Source organism: Hylobates moloch, unplaced genomic scaffold (genome assembly GCF_009828535.3).
Source record: "Hylobates moloch isolate HMO894 unplaced genomic scaffold, HMol_V3 SCAFFOLD_4, whole genome shotgun sequence".
NCBI lineage: Eukaryota > Metazoa > Chordata > Mammalia > Primates > Hylobatidae > Hylobates > Hylobates moloch.
In genome coordinates, this window is record NW_026652279.1 from 95803913 (window position 1) to 95825258 (window position 21346).

General features: G+C 42.6%; 1 long non-coding RNA gene across 1 annotated transcript; it reads left to right on the forward strand.

The window, feature by feature from the left end:
* Nucleotides 1–323: 323 nt before the first annotated feature.
* On the forward strand, nucleotides 324–10016 carry LOC116466398 (uncharacterized). Its single transcript, XR_009213377.1, has 3 exons — nucleotides 324–1800; nucleotides 4934–5151; nucleotides 9742–10016. It is a non-coding gene; the product is annotated as an uncharacterized LOC116466398 (long non-coding RNA).
* Nucleotides 10017–21346: the final 11330 nt, after the last annotated feature.

Genomic DNA, 21346 nt, shown 5'->3' on the forward strand with positions numbered 1-21346 from the left:
AGCCCCGGCCTTCCCACCCTCCCCACGTCCTTTCAAGAACAGCAAACAATAGCACAACCCAGCCCTGGAAGCCGCGCTGGCCACGGAGGGTGACGCAGAACTGCTCATCGCCAGGGAAAGGCGGCATCCCGAGAGCCCTCCGGAGCCGATCTGAGCTCTGCTAGGCGGGAAGGCGGAGACTGATTTTCCGCGGTCCCGGGTCTAGCGGCTGGGAGGTCCCGCGCTGGCCAAGCAAAGGAGGAGGGCGCAGGGCACGGGGGCGGCGCGCGCCCGGGACAGTTTCCCGTCGGCTTCTCCCGGACTGTCCTACCACTTCCATCTCGGAGCGGGATGCTCGTATCCCCGCAAGGCCTCCTGCGGACGTGGAAGAGATGCTGAGACAGGCAAGCGGGGTTTCGCTACCGGCTGCCGCCCCTCCCGCCCTTTTGGAGAAGGTAGAGCTAAGCAGCATTTGGCCGAAATCCTGTGTCCGTGGAACATTTATTATTATTATTATTTTTCCTGAAACGCAGGTGAGAGTTGATGAGGCTCAGCGTCTCCAGATAAAAGAAGGGACAGAGCTGTCGGTGCGGTGAGGTTTGAAAAGTTGCGGCCCCCGGCAGCTGCAGGGGGAGAGGGCGGAGCAGAGACCAGGCCGCACCAGACTGGCCCTGAGTCTCCAGGGCTCCTCGTCCCCATGCGCCAGCGTGTCTGATGCTTCACTGGACCCGGATCTCTTTCTCAATGTCATCTCACAGCCTCTGTCCCTTGGGTAGGGAATCAGGCTTCTGAGCTATCATCTGCTTAATGCCGTCGTCCTCTGCTTTGGAAAATATTTGAATTGTGGTCTGATAGAAGACATGAAAAAGTTAGAATACTGCTAGATTCCAAAGGAAAAAAAAAGTTTCTTCGTTTACAAGTAGCATCTACTGATGGGAATTTCTTAATTATTATCATTTTAAAAAATACAGAACCAGGTTTGGATCCTTGAAAACAAATTGGTCCTCAGCCTTTCAAACACTGGCCAAAAAAATTTGCAAAAGAAAAACACAGGCATCAGGTAGCAGGCACAGTATTAAAAATTCAGACAGTTTTACTGTTGGATCTTAAAAATATATTAGAAGGGTGTGACTTTCATAAAGGATGAGAGAGAATCAACTTCATTCTATTTCGATGGGTATTTTCTAGATATGCCAGATAATTTTGTCTTATTATCTCAAAGATTACTTGTTTCAGCCATACATCATGGAGAAAAAAATGGCAAGGGGTTTGAATGATCGTTTCCAGAGCAGTTTTTGGTAGCTGCAGTAGTACTTCCATTTTACAAATTCTCTGTGTTAGTCATTCACTCATATATTCATTCACCAAACATTTATTAAGGCTCTTCTATGTGCTGTGTACAGTGCTAGACTTGGGAGAAGAGGGATAAGTGGTGAGAGGGACATACAAAATTGAATTAGAAAAATTCACAGTTTAGGGAACTGGAAATGCTAGGAAGCAGTTGTAAACCACTATGATACATTCTTGTCGTGAGACGCCACCAGGACAGCCCCTGCTACTGGCCGGGAGAGGTACACTGACCACAACTGAGCGTCGGTGTTCATCTGCGTGGTGGCCTTTGCTCTTTCAAGGCAGCCATTATTGGTTCTGTTTACAGCAGGAGGAGGCCAACACTAAAAGTGCAGTGATGAGCCTCATGTCTCACAGCTAGTCAGGCTCCTAATCCAAAAGCCACTGCTATGACTTGCACTTCCGGACATTTTGCCATTTGATCCCTACAACCTCACTACCTGAAGGACTATATTTTGATCATTCTTAATGGTGAGTGCAAATTTCTAAATAATAATAATGCAATTTTGTTTTTGGTTGAGATGTTTCTAGAGTCACATATTTCTAAAGTTAGATATCAATTGCATTTCCGAAGAATATGTGTTTTTCCTACTGGAATGTTGCTGTTGTCCATAACCTTTTTTTCCCCAGGGTTTCTGAGAAGTTATTGAGAAAATTAAAATTTAGTTATTTATGATTTTAAGACATTTAGAGGCACTTGTATTTTAAAGTATGCTATAAGTTGCTTTAGTATTAGATTTGTTTGAAGCAAACACACCAGTTATTATTGAAAATTTTATTAACTTTTAAAATGTTTTGTCAGATTTGTTAGTTTCCACTTGCAGTCACATTAGAGAGGTGATAGGAGAAATTTCCATCTGGAAAGTTGTCCTAGAAAGTTCAGGTATGGACCTGGCCGGTCCTGCATGGAGATTTAGCTATGTGTTCCCCGATGGTGAAAACCTCTTCCAACTGATTTTATTAGTGATTTCACTGTTAAAATTTAATGTTTTCAAATAGATTACAGAATCCCTGCAGGCAAGAACCAGGTCTTTTGTGTCTTTAGAATCCTCTTCCTAATGCCAACTACAACACTCTTCATAAATGTTAACTGGCAGAAAAACAAAAATAAACTTTACCAGGCTGATGAAAACCACAGTAGAAATAATCCTTTCATATATACTATTCGGAGTCACAGAAGTTTTATTTCTTGGTTGATTTTTTTTATGACGGCTACACTGTAAAATGCTAGGGAGTATCTATTTTACAGGTAGAAAAACTGAGCCATGGTGATTAATATACAAAGCATTTTCCACTGCATTATCTTAATTGAACTTCACAACAACCATTCAGGAATTCAAATGCAATTTTTTCTTTCTTTTTTTTTGGAGATGGAGTCTCGCTCTTGCTGCCCAGGCTGGAGTGCAATGGCGCGATCTCGGCTCACTGCAACCTCTGCCTCCTGGGTTCACGCTATTCTCCCGCCTCAGCCTCCCAAGTAGCTGGGATTACAGGCATGCGCCACCACGCCTGGCTAATTTTGTATTTTTAGTAGAGACTGGGTTTCTCCATGTTGGTGAGGCTGGTCTTGAACTCTCGACCTCAGGTGCTCCCCGCCCCCACCCCCCCCAAATTTTGGAAATACCGGGGTGCCCCCCCCCCCCCCGCTGTTTTTTTTTTTTTTTTTTTTTTTTTTGAGACGGAGTCTCGCTCTTTTGCCCAGGATAGGGAACAGTGGCGTGATTTCGGCTCACCTCATTCTCTGCCTCCCTAGTTCAAGTGATTCTCCTGCCTCAGCCTCCCGAGTAGCTGGGATTACAGGCATCCTCCACCACTCTCGGCTAATTTTTGTGTTTTTAGTAGAGACAGGATTTTGCCATGTTGGCCAGGCTGATCTCAAACTCCTGACTTCAGGTGATCTGCCCGCCTTGGCCTCCCAAAGTGCTGGGATTACAGGCGTGAGTCACCGCGCCCTGCCCCATTCAAGAATTCATATCACCATTTTAAAAATGTATGTATTTTAAAATGATACGTATTTTAAAAATACATGAGAAAAGAGAGGCTCAGAGAAGTTGAGTGAGTCAGTCAGGGTTACCCAGAAAGGAAGAGGTGCATCTCCTGACGGTGTGAAATGGTTTTTATTCTGCCATTGCAGGCCAGGTGCACGTGTGAGCTTTGGGAGGCTGGGTCTCACCAGCCCCAGGATGCCGAGTGCAAGATACCTCCTCTCCCTCACCTCCCCAAGGCTCTGCCTCTGTACTAGAAGAAGCCAAGAGAAACTCTTTTTTTTTTTTTTTGAGGCGGAGTCTCGCTCTGTCGCCCAGGCTGGAATGCAGTGGCTCGAGGTCTGCTCACTGCAAGCTCTGCCTCCCGGGTTCACGCCATTCTCCTGCCTCAGCCTCCCGAGTAGCTGGGACTACAGGCGCCCGCCACCAAGCCCGGCTAATTTTTTATATTTTTAGTAGAGACGGGGTTTCACCGTGTTAGCCATGATGGTCTCGATCTCCTGACCTTGTGATCCTCCCGCCTGGCCTCCCAAGAGAAACTCTTTTAAAAGACAAAGAAAGAGGCAGAGCAGGTGAAAGGAGAAGCTGGAGAGGGGCTCCACGGAGCAAAAGGAAGTGAGGGTAAGAAAAAAGAGTCAAGTGAAGTGGATGGAAAACCAGTCAGTGTTCAAAAATGGGATTCAGGGGATGAGAGAGAGTGTCTTTACTTGGGCTGCCGTCACAAAATACCACAGCCCCGGGGGCTTAAGCAACACACCTTGATTGTCTCTCGGTGCTGGGGACTGGGAGCAGGAGACCAGTGAGTCCGCAGGGATGATTTCTTCTGAGGCCTGGCTCTTTGGCTTGCAGACAGCCACCTTCTCACTGAGTCCTCACCCGGTCGTTCCTCGTTCTGTATTGTCTGTGACCTAATCTCCTCTTATAAGGACACCTGTCATGGCCGGGCGCGGTGGCTCACGCCTGTAATCCCAGCACTTTGGGAGGCCGAGGAGGGGGGATCACGAGGGCAGGAGATCAAGACCATCCTGGCTAACACAGTGAAACCCCGTCTCTACTAAAAATACAAAAAAATTAGCTGGGCGAGATGGCGGGCGCCTGTAGTCCCAGCTATTCGGGAGGCTGAGGCAGGAGAATGGCGTGAACCCGGGAGGCGGAGCTTGCAGTGAGCAGACATCGAGCCACTGCACTCCAGCCTGGGCCACAGAGCCAGACTCCGTCTCCAAAAAAAAAAAAAAAAAAAAAAAGGACACCTGTCATATTGGATTAGTGCTCACCTATATAACCTCATTATACCTTAATTACCTCTACCATGACCCTATCTCCAAATATAGTCTGATTCTGAGGCCCCGGGGGTTAGGACTTCACTATGTGAATTTTGAGCTCATAACAGAATAAAAAAGGTGACACTGGTCTATGACTTTGAAGGCAAGACCTGTTGACCTGTTTCAATTGCTTCTTTATTCCCATTAGTACTCTCTCCTAGCACAAATAAATGGTTGAGTGAGTTGTGGCCATTTATTTTTACATTAGTATATCCTATTGGTTGTTTAAAAAAAAATCCAGAACTGAATTCTATATTTATCTTGCTTTATACTTTATTTTCACTCTCACCTCTGCAGGGCCAGCTTCAAAGCCTGTCAAGTTTTGAGGAGGGCAGATGAAGCTGATGACAGCTCCAATTCCAGCTAGGGGTGACCTGTCTGTCTGCCTTTTTTGAGCTGTGGAGTGACCGGAGTCATATTTGCTGCCTGTGCAGCACCACAGGCCTGATGAAAATGAAATGGCAACACCATGCAGATGGCAAAGCGTAGGTCTCACAAGTGTCCTGGCCACGAAGGTAAGTCAGGGCAACCTTCTGCCTGCATGGCATTATGCATGCTTATTTCCAGCAAGATACCTGCGAGTATCTCAGGCTGTTTGTGAAGGGCAGACAGTAGAATTTGAAGGTTTTCTCTGAGGCATTGAGCAACTAACAAGGTTATAATTGGAATGTGTGGAAAAGACTCAGATTATTAAAATATGTGGTCATAAAGTAACAGAGTCCAGAGCGAAGCCTGTAGGTCTTGTGGTCAGTGCCTTGACCTTGGCTGGACTACACAGCGCCTGCTTTGCGATACGAATCAATACTGTTTCAAGTCGGCCAGAGAAGAAAGTTCTAGTGTCTTCTGCCATAGAAGTTTTGGTATTCTCCAATCATCAGAGTTTCACAGTACTTGGCTTTGTGTCCTTAACTTCCTTCATTACTTCATATTCTGCCTTCAAAGGGAGGGAGAGTCGTTGTCTACTTTATTCATTTAATGTCTTGTCATTTGCTGAAAGAGGCTTATTGGTTTGTTTGTTTGTTTGTTTGTTTGTTTGAGCTGGTCTCGAACTGCTGAACTCAGGTGATCCTCTCGCCTCAGCCTCCCAAAGTGTTGGGATTACAGGTGTGAGCCACTGTGCCTGGCCTTATTTACCATTTTTAAGTGTACACTTCAGTGGCATTCAGCACATTCACATTGTTTTGCAACCTTCACCACCATCCATCTGCAGAACTCTTTTCATCTTGCAAAACTGGAATTTTGTATCCGTTAAACAATAACTCCCCACTTGCCCTCCCAGGCCCCTAGCAACCACCGTTCTACTTCCTGTCTCTGAATTTGCCTACTCTAGGTACCTCTTATGTGTGGATTCTACAGTATTTGTCCTTTTGTGTTTAGCTTGTTTCACATAACTTATTGTCGTTAAGTTCCATCTATGTTGTGGCATATGTCAGAATTTTGTTCCTTTTTAAGGCTGAGTAATATTCCATAATGTGTATGTACTACATTTTGTTTATTCATTCACCGTTGATGGAAATTTGGGTTGTTTCCACCGTTTTCATTCTTTTCAATGGCCACATGGTATTCTGTTCTATGGTGATAACATATTACATAAACCAGTTCTCTGTGGATAGGCTTTCAGTTTTTTCCATGCTTCTGTGAATAACTGTAAACTTAAACCATTTCACACATATACAAGCATGTTTGTCAATCAAATGTATTGATATTGATTTGTTGAAAAGGAATGTTTTGGGTATATTAAATATTGGGATGTTGATGAATTGCCTTCTGTGGAGATTATACCAATTTATGTCTCTTGTAGAGAGAATCTGTCTCCCAAGCCTTCACCAACACAGTGTGTGAACAAATTCCTTCATCTTTGCTCATCTCATGATGGAAAATGATGTCTCAGTATGGTTTTAGTTTACATTTCTCCTATTTTGAGTGATCTCTGAATGTTTCAGGGCCACTGTATTTCTTTTACTGCAACTATCTGTTCCTTTGTTCATTATTCAGTTAGGCTTTTGGGTTTTTCGCCTCCTTCTTCTTTATGTTGGCTGTTGTTACAAAATGTGCTTTTATTTGTTTGTGCAGCCTGTGGGAGTCTTTGGGGCTCTGCTGTGAAACAGGAGATTGTCTGAGAATTAGTAAAACCTACTTTTCAACACCGTTGATCGAATACTGGCTCGGTGACAGTAGGTTTTATTCAGGGGAGAGTCCAGTGCCGTAGGAGGCCTTACTGAGTGGTTCGTATTCAGAAGGAAGAATATCTTTGTGAGAATGTTATAACAATCTCTATTCTCATAATTGTTTTAATGTTAAGATTTACTTATCTTTTAAAAGTTGAATGTGTAAACTCCAGATAACAAATAACTTAGTAATAGCATATTGTTAAATTTCATTTTGCTAAGCCCATACAGCTAACTGCATACTGGAAAACTCAAACTCCACATGTCCCACTCTGAATTTGTTCCTTTGACCCATAGAGTAACTTCCCAGTCCCTGAATTTTCTGTCTTGCTTTTCCAGTTATCTCTCCACTCTCCTCCGCATCCAGTACATCACCGCCATGGGCTGAATGTTTGTGTCCCCCCAGATTTCTATGTTGAAATCTAAGCCCCAGGATGATGGTATCAGAGATGAGGGCTTCGGCAGATGGTTAGACCATGAAGACAGAGGCCTAATGAACGGGGTTGGTGCCTTTAGAAAAGCGGCCCCAGGGAGCTGTCTTGTCCCTTCTACCATGTGAGAACACAGAGAGACAGCACCATCTGTGAACCAGAAGGTGGCGCTCACCAGACATTGAATCTGCTGATGCAGTGATCTCGGATGTGAACCAGAAAATCTGAAGACAGGTCTTAGTTAATTTAGAAAGTTTATTTTGCCAAGGTTGAGGACGTGCCTGTGACACAGCCCCTCAGGAAATCCCGATGACATGTGCCCAAGGTGGTCAGGACACAGCTTGGTTTTATACATTAAGGGAGACATGAGGCATCAATCAATATATGTAAGAAGTACATTGGTTCGGTCAGGAAAGGCGGGACAACTTGAAGCAAAGGCAGCAAGGCTGGAAGCAGGGAGGGAGCTTCCATGCCACAGATGGGTGATACACAAATGGTTACATTCTTTTGAGTTTCTCATTAGCCTTTCCAAAGGTGGCAAATCAGATATGCATCTATCTCAGTGAGTAAAGGAGTGACTTTGAATAGAATGGGAGGCAGGTTTGCCCTAAGCAGTTCCCAGCTTGAGTTTTCCTTAGTGATTTTGGGGGCCCAAGATGCTTTCCTTTCACATGGACTTCCCAGCTTTTAGAACTGTCAGGGATAAATGTCTGTTGTTTATAAGCCACCCAGTTTATGGCATTTTGTTATAGCAGCCCAAACCAAGTAAGAAGACCACAAACCAGTTCTACCTAAACAGTCCTTCCATGTGTCCACCATCCTGAGTCCCCATTACCACGCCTTGTCCAGACCCCAACATTTCTGTGGCTTGATGCAATAAAAGTTTACTGTCTAAATAACAGGTACAGAACTTTGTGTGGACAAATGTGCTCTTTTCTCCTGGGGTAATATCTACGTACAAATGACTGGATCATGTTGTAGGTATTTTTAACTTTTTAAAAAACTGCCAAAGTGTTTTCCATAGTCTTTGCACCATTTCACTTTCCCACCAGCAGTGAATGAGTGTTCCAGTGACTCTGCATTCTCAGCAGCACTTGTTATCATCACCTTAAAGAGTTTTAGCCATTCTAAAGGTGTGTAGTGGCATCTTGGAGTGGTTTTAATTTGCATTTCCTTAATGACAAATGACGTTGAGCTTTTTTCATTTTCTAATTTTCTATCTGTATATCTTCTTTTACAAAATGTCTGTACAAATCTTTTGTCCATTTTTACCAGGATGTTTGCATATTATTGTATTTGAGAGTGTTTTAGAAGCATGTTCTGGAAAAAAGCACTTTATCAGATACATGATTTACAAATGTTTTCTCCCCGCCTTTTAATTTTCGTAACAGTGCCCTTCAAAAAAACAGAAGTTTTTAATTTTGATGAAATCTAGTTTACCAATTGTTTTCTTTTATGGATTGTGCTTTTTGTTGTTGCGTGTATGAAATCTTTGCCTAACCCAAGATTGCAATATTTTCTTTCCATGTGTTCTTACAGAAGTTTTATATATCTATGTTTTACGTTTAGGTCTATGATCAATTTCAGTTAATTTTCATATAGGGCATGAGATATGGATTCAGGTTCATTTTTTGGCACATGAACATCCATCTGTTCCAGCACCATTTGGTGAAAAAAAGATACTTTTCCATTGAATTACTTTTGCATTTTTATTGAAAATAAGACAAAATTCCAAATACCGTAATCCTGAATGCTAAAATCCCAAAAGACCAAAGATCCTAAAGTATAAATCTCTAAATTCTAAAATTCTGAAAATCACAATCACAGGATAGGGTTTTTTTCCTTTTCTTTAATTTTTTTCACTATTTTAAATAGCATTTTTTTAACAATTCACTATGCTATGTATTTCATCATTGCATTATTTCCAAAACTTGAGGTATAGATTGTGCAGAGACGTTCAGAGAGTCCTAATTTGTTTCATGCATTTTTTGCAAATGTGACTCCATGAAAGTTCATTATCTCAATGTTGACTTTGTGTATAAACATTTGTGTATGTACGTGAAAACATTGAAACTTCCTCAGTGATGTCCTTTTTGTACACCTGCATTTGTAAAAGACAACATTTTTTGAGATCTGCCCTCTTTGGGTGACTGCATATAAGTGGTAATCCGTTGTGGTTTTTGATCAATCTTGTCAAAAGACTTTGGTTTTTTATCACAGTATTTCAGATGAGCACATTTACAAAGCTGGGTGCACACAATTACCAATCATAGTGATATGTGTTTAAACGTTTTCCTTTTGACCTACTTCTTTAGGAATACAGTTTGTCTGCTCACAAATGGTATATCTGTGCCAGGTATAGTCGTATACCTGAGTATTTATTCTTGCAAAAACAAGTATGCTATTATTGCTTATTTTATTGTGTAAAGTGGTAAAGTGGCTGATGAAGTGTTCTGTTGTGTTTTTATATGTTTCTCAAATAAACTCCCCCTGCTTTTTTTTTGAGATGGAGTCTCAAGTTGTTGCCAAGGATGGAATGTTGCCAAGGATCTCGGCTCACTGCAAACTCCGCCTCCTGGATTCAAGCGATTATCCTGCCTCAGCCTCCCGAATAGCTGGGATTACAGGCATGCACCACCATGCCGGGCTAATTTTTGTATTTTTAGTAGAGATGGGGTTTCACCATGTTGGCCAGGCTGGTCTTGAACTCCTGACCTCAGGTGATCCACCTGCCTCAGCCTCCCAAAGTGCTGGGATTACAGGAGTGAGCCACTGTGCCTGTACGCCCCCCCCTTAAAATGTAAGTAAATATCTTAAGGAATTTTTAAAATTATTTTTCCAGAATTATATTTTCAGGATTTTGGATTTTAGGGATTTTTATCTTTCAGAATCTTAAGATCTGGGATTGTGTCTTTCAAGATCCCTTCTTCAGGGACTATGACGGGCTTCCCTCTAGACAGCATGGGCTAGGAAGCATGTTCTGGAATGTGACATTTAAGCTGAGAACTGAATTGTACAAAAAACCTAGCCACACCAATTACCCTAAGTGAATTAATGCAAAAATAGAAATCCAAATACCACATGTTCTCACTTATAAGTGGGAGCCAAGCATTGGGTACACAGGGACATAAAGATGGGAAAATAGACACTGGGGATTCCAAAAGGCAGGAGGAAGGGAGAGGGTTGAAAACCTACCTATTGGGCACTGTGTTCACTATTTGGGTGATAGGATCAGTTGAAGCCCAAACCTCACCGTCATGCAATAAATCTTTGTAACAAAGCACTCATGTAGTTCCTGAATCCAAAAGAAAAAAAAAAGAACAGACAAAAACAATATTAACTTTGACCCGAAAACCACCTAGCCACAGAAACCAGGGGGCAGTAGTGGAGAAGAGGCCCCAGGAGGATTCTAGGTGAGACGACTGGACATGCAGAAGCCCTGCTGGGGAAGGAAGGGGTTTTGTGTTTAGGAAGTGAAAGCCCAGGTAGCTGAGCTGTGGTGAGCCGGGGAGAATGAAGGGATGAGACAGGAGAGACACAGGCTTCCATTCTGGGGGTCCTGTTGCTGCCCTACCTCCTCAATGGTCCTCCTGGCCCCTCTCCACTAGGCAGGAAGCAATGGCATCTTTTTTTTTTTTTTTTTTTTTGAGACAGAGTCTCGCTCTTTCACCCAGGCTGGAGTGCAGTGGCGCCATCTCGGCCCACTGCAACCTCCACCTCCCGGGTTCACGCCATTCTTCTGCCTCAGCCTCCTGAGTAGCTGGGACTACAGGCGCCCGCCCCCACACCCGGCTAATTTTTTGTATTTTTAGTAGAGACGAGGTTTCATCGTGTTGGCCAGGATGGTCTCGATCTCCTGACCTCGTGATCTGCCCGCCTTGACCTCCCAAAGTGCTGGGATTACAGGCGTGAGCCACTGCGCCTGCCCGCAATGGCATCTTTTACCATGAAGTTGTCAGCACAGTTGGGAAATAGCCGGCAGTTCCGGGGGAGTTTCTCAAGGCTTGGATTTGGCTAGGAAGTTAGGCAGTGGTGGGAACAGACAGAGGTTTTAGGAATGACCACCCTGTTTCCAGTATATAGGAAAATGACTTCTTGAGATAGAAAACTCTGAAATTCTTTTTTTTTTTTTTTTTTTTTGAGACCGAGTTTTGTTCTTGTCACCCAGGCTGGAGTGCAATGGTGTGATCTTGGCTCACTGCAACCTCCGTCTGCTGGGTTCAAGCGATTCTCCTGCCTCAGCCTCCCAGGTAGCTGGGATTACAGGTGCCCGCCACCATGCCCAGCTAATTTTTGTATTTTTAGTAGAGACGGGGTTTTGCCACGTTGGCCAGGCTAGTCTCGAACTCCTGGCCTCAGGTGATCCACCCGCCTCAGCCTCCCAAAGTGCTGGGATTACAGACATGAGCTACTGCGCCCGACTGAAATTCTTTTTGTTTTATTTTTGTCAAACTTGGTGGCAGAGTGTGCAAAAGAACAGAGTGAGGTTTTGGAAAGGTTGGATTTGTAGCATTTTTGTGATGTCCGGTTGAAGATGTGAGGCAGCCAGTTACAATTGTGGATCTGCAGCCTGTGGGAGAGCCCTGGGTTATTAGTGTGAATTCAGGACTTGGTGGTGGGTTCCTTTCCTGTGGTTGCTGTTAACAGAGGACCACAGCACAGCGGCTTGAGCAACAGATGCCTTCATGCCTTCTCCTTCATGGCTCCCGAGGCAGAAAGCCTGCGGGCGAGGTGTCATCAGGCCAGCAGCTTCTCCCAGGGCTGTGAGGGGACCTGCTCTAGGCCTCTATCCTCACTTCCGGCAGCCTTGGGCACTCCTGAGCTTCTCCCTCGGTCATTATGTCGTCTTCCTCTGTGTGGTTCTGCCTCTGCGTCCAAATTTCCCTGTTCTGTGAGGACCCTGGATTATGCCCCAGTCTAATCAGCTGAAGCTTAACTACATCCTCTGCAGAGACCTTTTTTTTTAAAATAAGGCCACATGGATAGGTGCTGGGGGCTAGGACTTCAACGTCTTTTTGGGGGCACAATTCTACCTGTAGCAGATGGTGATGCAGCTGTGAGCCTGGGTGACATCACTTGGAGAGAGTTGGGGGGTAAGAGCAGAAGAGGCCACGTGCCCAGCCTGGAAGAACTGTGTGAGTTCATAATAATAGTGGCCAAGGAGGGGAGAGAGGAGAGAGGCGAGGGGAGAGAGGAGAGAGGCGAGGGGAGCAGGCAGCAGGAAAACACAGAGGCGGCAGCCCAGAGCTTGGAGGAGGAGAGGCAGTGAAGGAGGGTGAGGTATAGTTTCAAATGCTGCTGAAAGGTTAAGTATGTTGCAGTAATTTGAAGGCTAAAACATGCCATTGGATTTCATAGTCAGGTGTCACCTGTGCCCTGTGCCTGAACTGCTGTGGTGTAGATGAGCCTGGCTGAGGAAGCAGCCAGCCAGAGGGGAAGGAGGGGAGCCAGGCTCCGGGCCTGCTTAAGTGTTGGAAGAGGGTAGACCGGCTGCCAGAAGGCGCATGGGCTTGGGGAGGGAGAGGCTTTTAAAAACGGGAGGGATCTTAGAAGAAAGGGGATCCAGTGGGTTGGAAAAAGTACAGCGGTCAGCACGGGCGGTCCAGGAGTTGAAGGAGCAGTGGTGAGGGCTGACTGAGCAAGCGATCTGCGATCTGCTGGGAGAGGCCCCGGCGCTGACCCCATAGATTCGCAGTGATTTCGGAAGATGAGGCCGGGGTGTGGCTGTGGGAAGGATGGTCAGACATATTTTTCCTCTATTGTATTAATGTCTTATGTGAAGATGGAGTAACCTCTTGACTACCATATATATATATATACATATATATATATATATAATCTATCTCACATCTTCTCACACATTTAATTGTAAAAATGCTCTACTTAATCCTAATCCAGCCACCTTCTGTGCAATTCCAAATGTGCTCACCTTCTACCCAGTGGGTAACAATCCAAAATCACATATAGCTTCTGTACTGTGAAGTGACAGAATTTAGCCCTTCTGAGTTCAGGTTTTCTGGGTAGTGTCAATTCTTCCATTAGCTTGGATTTGATCAGGTTTATGACTTCTCACCATTCTGCAGATTATGGGATAAATGATAAAAGTAGCTTCTCCTGCCTACCTGATACAGTGAAACGGAGTAAAAATCAAACCGAAAAGGGGGAAAGAAGTGCCATACATTGATTACTGGTACAGATTCTATAACACCGTATCTTGCTGAGCAAGCGTAGCAGGATGAATGATAGAAACAATGAGTCTCATGAGCATTCTCTTCGTTGCTTCACTTCTCTGGATGTAGAATAAATTGTTGGAACCAACTTCAGAAAAGGCACTGAGAGAGGATTTCCTACTGGTGCTTGTGGTGATGGCAGGCAGGTGTTGGAGGAGATGCTAGTGAATGGCTTTGATCTTGGCACTTCAATGTTGTGGTTTGGTTCATCTACCATAATGCTGGACGGTCACAGGTCTCTGTACCACAAGCTAGGGACTTTTTTTGACAATACACTTTCCTTAAAACTGTAACTAGTTTCTTAACAATTTTATTTAGGATCTTGTATCCGATGCCAGAAATCTTGTACTGTTCTCAATTTGCTAAAGGAATAGCCATGGTCCTCACAGCCTTTAGGTCTTTTGTTTGTTTGTTTGTTCTTTTTTAGCATTTTGTCAAGAAGATCTTTCTATGACTCTAACTCTTAGCCACATAGAATTTGCCTCTGGAATAGTTAGGAGTCTTTCTTTAATCTTCCCTTGAATGTCACCCTTGTCCATTCATTGCATTTCAGACCAGTGCATTTAGCAATAGAAAAAGGCACCTTCATTTTTGTTTGTAAGATACAGCATGGTGGTGTGGGCCTGTAGTCCCAGCTACTCGGGAGACTGAGGTGGAGAGGATTGCTTGAGCCCAAAGGGTAAATGCTGCAGTAAGCCATGATCACGGCAGTGCACTCCAGAATGGGCAACAGAGCTTGACCTGTTTCAAAAAAAAAAATTATTGCCATAATATTTATAATATTCTTTCATTATATTTTAATCTCTACTGCAACTGTAGTTATGCTCATCTAATTCTGAACCATATTTGTATCTTTATATTATTTTCTTTAAAAATATTGTTAGATGTTTTTCAAAAAATGATTCATCTTTGTTGATCTACTTTAGGGTATCTTTGTTTTCTGCTTTATTGCTTTCTGCTCTTATTCATATTAATTCTTAATTAAACTTTCTATGTATTTATCCTATTATTTTTTTCTTAACTTCTTACATTTAATTAAAATGGATTCTCAGCTTATTAATCTTCAGCTCCTTATCTTTTATAATCTAATCATTTGAAGCTATAAAATTTCTCCTAAGTACAGATTGGGTTATATTTCATATCTTAATATAGATCCTTTTCATAATTATTCACATCTAATTGCTTTCTAATATCCTTACTCATTTGTTCTCTGATCCATGAGCTATTAAAAGGTATATTTTTTCAAATGTCCAAATGTATGGAGTGATTTTAATTATCTTTTTATTACTTATTTCTAGTGTAGTTGTATTGTGGTAAGAGAACACATTCTGTGAGGAACTATTTTTTGAAATGTGTCAAGACTTACTTCATGGTATAGGATGTAATCAATATTCACAAATGTTTCATTTGCTTTTGAAAAGAACATGGATTCTCTAGTTGTTATAATATGTGGCCAAATGTGTTGCTCAAATCTTTATCCTGACTGATTTTCTGCCTGCTTGATCTATCAGTTACCAAAAAATATCTAGGAAACAGTCCTTCCCCCCTTGCTGTGGATGCATCCACCTCCCCTTATGGTTCTCAGCCCATTCTTGGACCACGGAATGGAAAGCTGTCGGCCTCCAGGGATCAGTAGCTACATCTTGTGGTTTCCGGCCTCCTTTCCTTGAGAGGCTTCCCTACCTGTTACACATAAAAAATGAAAACATACCACCAAAAACAAAATAAACAAAAACCAGAAAGCAACTCTTTAGAAAGACTCCAGTGGCCCTAATGTTGCCGCTACCTGACAGTCAGCGCGGATTAGCCAGCCTCATGAGAGATGATAAGGAATGGAGATTTTCTGAGTAAAAGGCTCAGAATTCAGATCAGAGTCAGAATAACAAATGAGCTTTTCAAAAAGCAGCTGCCCAAACCAAACAAGGAATTTTTCACTTCTTTACAAAGCGTGGAGAGAAATATGGGCCTCCCATTGGTCTTTCCACGAGACAGTCACACACACATCACTTCCTCATCATCACCATCATTAGCATAATTTATAAAAGTTGAAAAGACTGGAAATAAAATTGATCCTGGAGAAATAGCAACCAACAGAATTCACTTTAAATGCAAAGGAGCAACAAAATTTATTGACTGAATTAAACACAACAGTTAAAATGGCAGTGTTGTAGTTTCATTTTCAGATGTTCGAATGGAACAAGAAAAGTGCTATTAGCCCAAGCTTCTTACATTCATTAAAAGAGTGACTATCAAAAACAGCAACATGCACAATGGTACATATGCACAAAATGGAATTATATCAACAAATATACAAAATACCCAAAATAAAATATTTACAAGTTTAAAAATATAAACATTGATTCCTCTATCCCATTAAACCATTGGAGTAAAGAAAGGAGAAAAGATCCTATTGCTATTTAGAATCCCTTTTTAAAACATAGAATTAGTTCTAGGAGACAATTTTTGATGTTTTTCAGGGGTTCAACATTCTATTATAAAAATACTATCTATAAACCTACTAACAATTTTCCTCCTGTGCACAAAAGTAATACTGCCAAAAGCCTGTCCTCAAAGATGCCTGACTTTCAGGAAAACTAATTATAGAAATGGAGTTTCTCGTTTGGGTTATCTTTGTTACTATTTTCAAATAACGTGCAATTCCCTATATTACACTGAGATACTTTATATAAATAACGTGGGCAAAACCTGAAGTTCACAATGAGCCTGCTAGGTAGCTGGTGTCAAGTACAAATGATAGGAATTGACTTTGCCTTCATCAAAAGCATTTTCCCTGATATTCCTGATGCACCTACCACTATCAGATCCTCCATATTCAGTAAGATTTATTCTGGAAGCAATGAAAATGTTAAATATTACTTTGCTAGAGTTTCCCCTCCTTTATTTAGAAATAAATGTGTAGCGGGGACCAATGGTTGTAATGTAGATATTTGAGAAAGTTCATTGATTCCTTCAGGCCACCTGGAGCCATTTCAAGGCAAGTGAACAAGCATTTTCTGCATGTCTACTCCTTGCCCCTATGCTATTGAACCAGATATTTTTAGTATTTCTGCTTTAGTTTATTAAATGATTCAGGTCTGAGAGTATCTGAGAAAGTATAATATGTCTCAAGTAACCAAGACCCTAGGTTGTATGTTATTTAAAACATGTCTTCTCACATAGAGCAGAAAGTTATTCTATTCAATCATTGAAGAATTTCCAAAGTTACCCCATTTTACCAATACCTACCTTACATGGTTCTGGTGAATAGTAAAGATAACAATGTAAAAAAAGCACACAGCATCCTCTCTGGCACCATAGTAAACATACAGGATATGTTAGTAGAATTCAATATAAAATACTCATCTTCATGGTGGCTGACTTATTGAAGGTGTTCAATAGCTATTAGTTGAATGAGTTAATGAATCAGAAAATGTAGGACAGGATTCAGTGGCTGTAGACACAACATAGGATGGACAGCTATTAAAGGAGCCAAGTTCTTATTTCTGAAGTTCAGAATTGCATCGAGGCAAGGGACAACTCATACAGCTGTCATTTAAACAAACAGACAACAAGTTGGCAAAGATGTGGAGAAATTGGAACCCTTGTGCACCATTGGTAAGTATGTAAACAGATGCAACCACTGCGGAAAGCAGCACAGAAGTTTCTCAAAAAATTAAAAATAATTCTATGTTTAATTCGAATTACCATATGAATGACCCAGTAATTCCACTTAAGCCAGTCACAGAAGGACAAATACTGCGCGTTTCCACTTCTATAAGGGATCTAAAATAGCCAGACTCATAGAAGCAGAGAGTAGAATGATGGTTGCCAGGGGCTGATGGGGAGGAAATGAGGAGCCGCTGTTCAATGGGCACAGAGTTTCAGTTACACAGGATGCATAGGTTAGAGAGATTTGCTGTACAACACTGTGGCTATAGTTAACAATACTGTATTGTGTACTTCAAAATTAAAGAAGGTAACCCGGGCATGGTGGCTCATGCCTGTAATCCCAATGCTTTGGGAGGCCAAGGCAGACCACTTGAAATTGGGAGTCCAAGATCAGCCTGGCCAACATGGAGAAACCCCATCTCTACTAAAAATACAAAAATTAGCTGGTGTTGGTGGTGCACGCCTGTAGTCCCAGCTACTTGAGAGGCTGAGGCAGGAGAAGCACTTGAACCCGGGAGGTGGAGGTTGCAGTGAGTCGATACCATGCCATTGCACTCCAGCCTGGGTGACAGAGTGAAACTCCATCTCAAAAAAAAATTAAAGAGGGTAGATCTCATATTCAATATTATTACTACAGTTAAAACACACACACACACAGACCACCCAGAACTCACCTAGACTGGGCTTAAGGTAGGAAAAAAACAAATGAAACAAGCATGCTTGGAATGGCTGAAATCCTATCAGGGCAGTAGTATCGCCATGACAACAGAAGAGATTTCTGCCTGTACTTCCCATATTAATCCTAAGAGAAGAGGATCCCTCCAAGGGAAGGCCAATGTTTGCCTACTCAGCGTAGCACAGTGGCAGGGTTCCCTGTATATGATTGTGGGCACCATCATCTCAGACACAAAACTAATTTTCAGCTGCATGGACATGGGTTAGCTCTTTCTATTACAAGTGAGCTGACAATGACACTAAACAGGACTTAGCTCTTCTATTACTGAAAATCACTAGAGTTTATATCCCTGTCGTAGAGACTAGGGGAAAAGAGAGAGAGAGATAGAGACAGAGATGGAAAGGGATAGAAACAAAAAGGATGAATTAAAGCTGTCATACTGGGGAGATAATATTACCTACCCCATATGGCTGTTAAGAGGACTAAGTAATTATTTCTAAGTCTCCTAGCAGCGCCTGACACATAGTAAGTATTCAACGAATGTTAACCATTGTTATATTTACTGTTTTTTTTAGAGGCATTTGTGTGGCTTAATTCATAGTGCCTTTCTTCAACCTCACACCCCTCTGCTCCACCCCACAAACTATAAGCAACAAATGCAAATACCAAAAAAAGGTAAAATACATTGTTTTCCTGTTTTTAATGAATATTAAGAAAATCCAATTACAGCACAGCTTAGGTGTGAGCTCCAAACTGAATGAGTTTTATTAAGTATTAGATACAGTCTATGCCCCATAAATATGTGTTGCATTGAATTAAAGTAAGTATCAGTCATAAAAGGTGCCCAATTTCAGTTCTGGAGGCTTCATGACTATTTTCATCTTTCCTTTTGCCGTTTGAGAAGGAACTCCTTTCTGTAATCATGGAACTATCATTCTGAATCATCTCTTAAAAACATCATCTGCAGTGACATAATAACATTCCTTAGAAGTGGCTATTGCTGCAACAATCTGTCGCCTTCAAACCCTTATCACAGTGCAAGGCTTTTGAGAAGCAATGCATGACAGCCACCGGGAAATCTTCAGAGCAAGATGAGGTCTCACAATCAATGGCTGTCTGTGAGGAGCCCCACTTACACGCTGCACTGACAATGTCACAGCTCGCTTCTGCCTGTGAACTACACCCTTGCCTTTTGCTTCCCCACACAGGCTCTGTAAGACACTCGTCTACCATACTACCCCTTTGGTCCCAAACTGTTTCATAAATATTTTTGTGTGTAACGAATTGAAATTTTCTAAGCCTGAGTACACAAATAAGAACTGTGTTGTTCATTCCTTTCACCAGCCAGGAAAGCTGTATAGTGGCACCTTTTCACCAAGGATTCCATATTCCCCAAAGCATCCTTAAAATTATAGTTTCCATTTTCTCCCTGCATACACTCCATTTCTCGTACTTAAATATGAGCTCCTGTCCTGGGCTTACCCTGCTAGGCACCAGGTGACCATATTCCTGAGCTGCTTCTGTGGTCTAAGAAGAAAGGCAATCCTCTAGTCCATTGAAGATCCCCGATTCTCACCTCTAAACATATGAGTGTCTTTTAGGAATACGGCTTCATAATCCATCCAGTTTTTTTTTTTTTTTTTTTTTTTGAGATGGAGTCTTGCTGTGTTGCCCAGGCTGGAGTGTAGTGGTACAATCTCGGCTCACTGCAATCTCCGCCTCCCGGGTTCAAGCGATTCTCCTGCCTCATCCTCCCAAGTAAGTGAGATTACAGGAGTGCACTACCATGCTGGGCTAAGTTTTTGTATTTTTAGTAGAGAAGGAGTTTCAGCATGTTGGTCAGGCTGGTCTCGAACTCCTGATCTCAAATGATCCGCCTGCCTCAGCCTCCCAAAGTGCTGGGATTACAAGCGTGAACCAGCATACCTAGCCATAATCCATCCAGATTTAGCAAACATAGTAAAAATGTAAGAATCAAAACAGTTTTCAAATGTGAGCACAATAGCCAGGCTGCCAGAGAACACAATTTATTTGCAATTAAATGCTGATGTCATCTTCCAGCATCTGTTAACTTCTCCCCTAGCGACTCAGAGAAAGCAGAGTTCTTCCAAATTAAGGACTCTCAGAAAAGTACTTACTTTGAGGAACTCTTAGATCTTTTAAAATGGAAAGCAATGTGGCAAAGATAACCTATATGTCATGAAAAAGTAGCCTTGTAAAAGAGAATGTAGATTCATTTTCAAATGCATATCAATTAATTTGTTTGATTTATTCTCAAAGACAGTGGATTGTGATAATAGAACAGCTAAAGTCAATAGGTGCACTTTAAGCTTTTGCTGCAAATCTGATAATGGGAAGAGTTTGTGGTTTAATGTAGGGGTCTCGGGTGGTTGGCATTTTGTTATCTGAGTGTCCTTTTGTGTCTTGCTAGTAGCCTAATGTCACTGTAGACTTGCCCACAGCTTTCACGGATACTGTGACTGAACATAATTTGGGAAGATAAATCGTATGGAAAGTAAACTTTCAGCCTTGTGTGTATGGAGCAGTCTCGGAATTGATTTAATTGTTGCACTGTGCTGACCATTCCCAGGTCTTCTTGGGGCAGGGTCTGTTGCCCACAGCCAGCTCCAGGACACCCGATGGAACTCCCAAGGGAAGGAACACCTTCATGGGGGTGGGGGGTAGGGGGCGGCCCCATCTTCCCTGAGTCCCGTCTGCTCCCCTGCGAGGAGCCCTCAACCCTGGATGGCCACAGAGCTAAGAAAACCTCTTGATTTTCCTAGAGAACTCCAGAGCTGGAGAACAAACAAATATACCATGGTCCATCCAATCTAGATGAAAGAAATTTAACAAGAAGGAAACAGTTGCCACGTTAACTGTAACACTGCCGTAAATGGTATCTGTTCAAAGTGCACAGATAGGTATTGGTACAAGAACTGGGATTTCACTCCTGACTCTTTATTGACTGATGACTGCAGAGCAAAATTGCGTATCTGCTTTTTAATTTCATCTTTCTAATAATTCATCTTTATGAAATTTACAAACTCGGGGTTCACGATACTGTGAAGATTTTTAAAAGCAGTGTTGCCGGGCCCGGTGGCTCACGCCTGTAATCCCAGCACTTTGGGAGGCCGAGGCGGGCGGATCACGAGGTCAGGAGATCAAGACCACGGTGAAACCCCGTCTCTACTAAAAATACAAAAAAATTAGCCGGGCGTGGTGGCGGGCGCCTGTAGTCCTAGCTACTCGGAGAGGCTGAGGCAGGAGAATGGCGTGAACCCAGGAGGTGGAGCTTGCAGTGAGCCGAGATCGCGCCACTGCACTGCAGCCTGGGCGACAGAGGGAGACTCCGTCTCAAAAAAAAAAAAAAAGCAAAAAATCCTTGAGCCAACGTTGTTCCTTGCCTTACACCTCTTACTTTGGTTATTTTAAAAATACATTTGTTCTTGAGACTCACTGTTGCAATATCCTCAGGGTCTATGTCATAGAACTGTGTTATGAGTTCAAAAGTATTATCATCAGATCTTAAGTGTGGT